Source organism: Bubalus kerabau, chromosome 5 (assembly GCF_029407905.1).
Source record: "Bubalus kerabau isolate K-KA32 ecotype Philippines breed swamp buffalo chromosome 5, PCC_UOA_SB_1v2, whole genome shotgun sequence".
NCBI classification, from domain to species: domain Eukaryota; kingdom Metazoa; phylum Chordata; class Mammalia; order Artiodactyla; family Bovidae; genus Bubalus; species Bubalus kerabau.
In genome coordinates this window covers 5,339,884-5,345,707 of record NC_073628.1, presented here as the reverse complement: position 1 = coordinate 5,345,707, position 5,824 = coordinate 5,339,884, and positions in this window count along the sequence as shown.

Sequence of the window (5,824 nt, the reverse complement as noted above, 5' to 3'; positions counted from 1 at the left end):
ATGGTGAGTCATATGGAGCTTGAGGCAAAATAAAAAAAATATCAATGATTCTGATCCTGAGTTAAACATTTTGATATTTTGCTCACTATAGATTTTTCTGTATTCGTTTTGATTAAAAAAAACAATGTATCAAAATGTTATTTATCTTAATTACTAGTTTTGGGGAACCATCTTACATTTCCTACCCAAGGTAAGTGCCTCACCTGCCTTACCCTAGTCCTTGCCCTGTATCTGCACGTTGCTGTAAGGTATTATGTGCTTAGTTGCTCAGTCGTGTCCGACTCTTTGCAACCCCATGGACTGTAACCCGCTGGGCTCCTCTGCCCATGGGGATTCTCCAGGCAAGAATACTGGAGTGGGTTGCCATTTCCTCCTCCAAGCTATTATAGCTCTTCTTGAACATCTACTTGAACATCTTCTATTTTGTGCCCTACCTAATGGTTTTTGGACAACATTGTTTATAACGGGAATGGAAAGAACAGGAAATCAAAGAGATTTCTAATTGTCCATGGAATTCTCCAGGCCAGAACACTGGAGTGGGTAGCCATTCCCTTCTCCAATGATCTTCCCAACCCAGGGACTGAACGTGGGTCTCCTGCATTTCTGGCAGACTCTTCACCATCTGAGCCACCAGGGAAGACCCAAGTGTTTCCTAGTTCAGCCATATGTTTTCTGTGCTTCCAGTTGTACTCTTGGGGTTGGGCTCTGCAAAGGTTTGGGAATCACTGGAAATTCTTAGGGCTTTCCTTTTGGCTCAGCTGGTAAAGACTCCTCCTGCAATGCGAGAGACCTGGGTTTGATTCCTGGGTTGGGAAGATCCCCTGGAGAAGGGAAAGCCTACCCACTCCAGTATTCTGGCCTGGGGAAATTCTTAAGCTAATGTATCTTTCCTTCCCTGAGGAACTCTAGACTCAGCTCAAATATTAGTCTATACTGCCTCTCTGAAGGAGATGCTTACAGTTCTTTAGTCATATTATGTTAATATTTGAATGTGTTTTCTTTCCAAAAATTAAAGCGTTACCGCCTTACTTCTCTCCATCCTCTATAAACAATTCTTGTCCCTCTCCTAGTATTAAGAGTTCAGTGCATCTTCTTTCAGAACTTTTCCCATTCTTTCATACATATATGTATGCTACCTTATTTAGAAATAACATGTTCTGTAAGCAGTATGGTGGAGAAATTAAGGCATCGCTTTTCTTTTAGGGAGCAAGCACCTTTTGATTTCATGGCTGCAGTTACCATCCACTGTGATTTGGGAGCCCAAGAAGATAAAGTCTGTCACTGTTTCCATTTTTCCTCCATCTATTTGCCCCATGTTCTCAGCCGCCCTGGCTTTCATAACCTTGTGTATTTCCCTCCCCTTGAGGATGGGCAGGACCCAGGACCTGCTTCTTCTAACCAGTAGGATGCAGCAAAGGTGACGGGATGTAAGTGATTATGTGTATGTGATTGTGTTTTGCACAGTTGTGATGTCACACAAAATCGCAGAGGAGGAAGCTCTGTGAGTTGACCCTCCACTGAAGCATAGATCAGTTCAGTTCAGTTCAGTTGCTCAGTTGTGCCCGACTCTTTGCAACCCCATGGACTGCAGCACGCCAGGCTTCCCTGTCCATCACCACCAACTCCCGGAGCCCACTCAAACTCATGTCCATCACGTCGGTGATGCCATCCAACCATCTCATTCTCTGTCATCCCCTTCTCCTCCCACCTTCAATCTTTCCCATGGAGAAGGAAATAGTGACTTGAACCAACCATTTTAGAATTCTGGAACTTGATTGGACACTCATCAAACTGATTAATCAGTGGATCAATTCAGAGGAATGTTTAACAGAGAGAGAAACTGCTCTTCTTTGGTGAGAGAAACGTGTGTGCTAACTAGCTACCACTTCCTGTTCTTTGGTCCTGGCCCAGCTCTGGGGGCAGTGGCTCATGTTTCTGGAGTGGCTGGTTGGTGGCAGAGTGGACAGTAGGGTTCTTGTTCTCCAAAAATGTGAGGTTGTGCATTTCAGTTGGTCTGCCAGTGCTTTGAGGGGCCAATGCAGATATCTGCCTTGGTTTCAACCCTCTCAGCTGCAGCAGCTTCCCCTGGCAGGATCTATGGAGAGATTCAAAGAGACGGAACCTTTATTTATTTTAGAGGAAGCCAAATATTTAAGGAAAGCTTTGTCAGGTCACTTGCTGACCACCAATTTAATAGAACAGAAGCTTCCATGACCATGCATGAGGGACATAAACTTTGCAATAATAGTTGGAAAAGTCACAAATGGATTGTTCCAGCCTCGCCAAACAAAATGCAGCAATTCCCGAGGAGCAGAAGAATCAGAGGGCTTCCCAGGTGGCGCTTGTGGTAAAGAACCCACCTGCCAATGCAGGAGATGTGAGAGATGTGGGTTCGATCCCTGGGTCGGGAAGATCACCTGGAGGAGGGCATGAAGGTCCACTTTAGTGTTCTTACCTGGGAAATCCCATGGACAGAGGAGCCTTGTGGGCTACAGTCCATAAGGTTGCAAAGAGTCAGACATGGCTGAAGTGACTTAGCACACACATGCATGCAGGAGAATCAGATGTATAGAGTTACTACGATAAAATATTCCTAATGTCTAGTTCTCATCTAAAACTACAGAACATAAAAATAAACAACAAAGTATGTAAACAGCAAAGTATGGCCCATTCACTTTGAAAAAAAAAATTTGACTCAGTACAACCCTTAGGAAGCCCATACATTGGAACTGACAGCCAAGAACATTAAGTCAATTGTCCCAAATATGCTCAATGAACTAAAGGGAACCATGGAGAAAGAACCAAAGGAAATCAGGAAAATGATCTTTGAAGAAAAGGATACCATCAATAAAGAGATGGAAGATATAAATAAGGAGAACTAAACAGAAATTCTGAAGCTGAAAAGTATAATAATTAAAAGATTCACTAGCGTGGTTCTATAGAACCACTCAGCTTTTGTTTATCTGCATGCTTCAGTTGTGTTTGGCTCTGTGACCCTATGGACCATAGCCAGCAAGGTTCCCCTGCCATTGGGATTCTCCTAGCGAGACTACTGGAGTGGGTTGCCATTTCCTTCTCCAGGAGATCTTCCTGATCCAGAGACTGAACCTGCTTCTCTTACATTGTCTGCACTGGCAGGCAGGTTCTTTACCACTAGTGCCACCTGGGAAATACCTTAATTTCCCCTTCATCCTTGAAGGAGAGTTGGTGCCATAGCTGACTTGAGCAGGAAAAAAAAAGGATCAATGAGACAATTGAAATTATCCAGTCTGAGGGGCTGCTGCTGCCGCCAAGTTGCCTCAGTCGTGTCCGACTCTGTGAGACCCCATAGACGGCAGCCCAGCAGGCTCCCCCGTCCCTGGGATTCTCCAGGCAAGAACACTGGAGTGGGCTGCCGTTGCCTTCTCCAATGCATGAAAGTGAAAAGTCAAAGTGAAGTCGCTCAGTCATGTCTGACTCCTAGCGACCCCATGGACTGCAGCCTACCAGGCTCCCCCGTCCATGGGATTTTCCAGGCAAGAGTAGTGGAGTGGGTTGCCATCGCCTTCTCCAAGTCTGAGGGGCAGAAAGAAAAAAGAATGAGTAAAAATGAGCAGAACTTAAGAGATCTAAAGGACACCATCAAACATACTAACATATGCATTATAGGAGTCTGAGAAGGATAAGAGAGAGAGAAAGAGGCAGGAAAGTATTTGAAAATAAAATGGCTGAAAAATATCTCAAGTCTGAAGAAAGCATGAATATGCATATCCAAGAAGCTCAACAAACCCCCAGTAGGATAAATTCAAAGAGATCCACACCACGGCATATTATAGTGAAAGTGTCAAAAGCCAAGGACAAGACCAGATTTTTGAAAGCAGCAAGATCAAAGCAGCTCATCACATACCAGGGTCCTCAATGAGATTAACACCTGATTTATCCTCAATAACCATGGAGGCCAGAAGGTAGTGGAATACTATATATATAGTTCTGAACCAAGGATTCTATATCAGCAAAACTGTCCTTCAAGAATGAAGGAGAAATTAAGATATTTCCCCGGTGGGTAGTGGTAAAGAACCCATCAGCCAGTGCCGATGATGTAAGAGAAGCAGGTTCGATCCCTGGGTCAGGAAGATCCCCTGGTGAAAGAAATGGCAACCCACTCCAGTATTTTCACCTGGAGAATCCCATGGACAGAGGAGCCTTGCTGGGTATGGTTCATAGGGTCACAGAGTCAAACACGACTGAAGCATGCAGATCAACAAAAGCTGAGGGAATTTACTCCCAGCAGACCTTCCCGACAAGAAATGCTGAAAGGAGTCCTCCAGGGTGAAATGCAAGGATACGAGAACAACAAAGCCACTGTTGTTCAGCCGCTAAGTCGTGTCTGACTATCTGCGACCCCATGGACTGCAGCACGCCAGGCTTCCCTGTCCTTCACCATCTCCTGAAGTTTGCTCAAACTCACATCCATTGATTCAGAGATGCCATCCAACCATCTCATCCTCTGTCATCCCCTTCTCTTCTGGCCCTCATCTTTCCCAGCACCAGGGTCTTTTCCAATGAGTCGGCCCCCCCACCTGGAAATGGGCATAAGATGAACTCCTATGGGGGTGGGAGGCGGGAAAGCCTGTTCTGGGTGTTGAACCCCTTCTCAGTCTCCCTTTTAAGGACTCAGCTCCTCCATTTTCCCCCGTTTACCCTTTCATCATCGTCTCTCACACGGGGATTCTCATCAACAAATGAATACGCTCTAGATGGCTAGCATAAAAAGGATCCCCCCTGGTCCCCTACCCACCTGCGCCCACTGCCTGGCCCAACCTGCTCCCCAGCAAACCTCCTGAGAAGGCGGCCATCATCTCTGCCCACCTTGCTCACCTGCCTGCCTTCCTCTGCCCCCCTCATGAGGCCAGTGGGGACGTCCTGGGAGGAGCAGCCACCCAGGACCTTCACCCCTTCACCCCTTCACCCCTTCCTTGCCTGGCCGACAGGGCTGTCCATGGCCTCTTTCTGGCACCCTCTTGGTGGAGGAAGACGCGCTTTCTCCTCCCCGTGGCCAGGTTGGTCTCCTCCTCCCCTCCCGCCCCGACCCTAACCCTAACTATGACCCTAACCCCGGACTGTCTCTGCTCTGAAGGCTCCTGAGTTCTCTCTCCTGTTGGGACCTTCCTGAACTTCAGACTCGTACCCCCGTCCTCCTGACACCCGACAGACCTCTCAGCCTCAGCCTATCCACAGAACTCTTGGTGGGGTGCCCATCCCACCCCCCAAGTCCTCCCACGAGGAGCTAGGGGGGTGTCTCTGGTAAGTGTGTGTGGAAACCAGGGTGGCATCCTTGGGTGTGAATCGGGCTCTGTTGCCCCCGTCCTGTGACATGGGGAAGGTTCACCAATCCCCCGGGGCCTCAGTATCCCCTCTGTGATGGGGCAGGGGAGGATAATCAGGAGTCAGAATGAAACAAACTAACATATAAAGCTCTGGAAACGACACTGCCAGCATCCCAGGTCATCGAGCCAAAGACACCGGGGTCAACCCGGCTTCTGCTTTGTGCGTGTGGGACGTGTGTAAAGAGACAGTGGCAGTCCCGCTGACTCAGCTTCCAAAACATGTGCCAAGTTCACGGGCGTCTCTCCGTCTGTGAGCACACCCTGGTCCATCTCCCCCGGGGGGCAGAGGAGCAACCTTTCCAGCCACCAAGCCACCCTCCCCCACCATGGGGTGCACCCAGAAGGATCTTTCACTTAGAGTTAAATCGAACTCTATCCCCCTCCTTCTTCTAACTTTTTATCACGGAAACTGCCAGACATACAGACACAGACAAGTTGGATGACCAGTGACAAGCCCA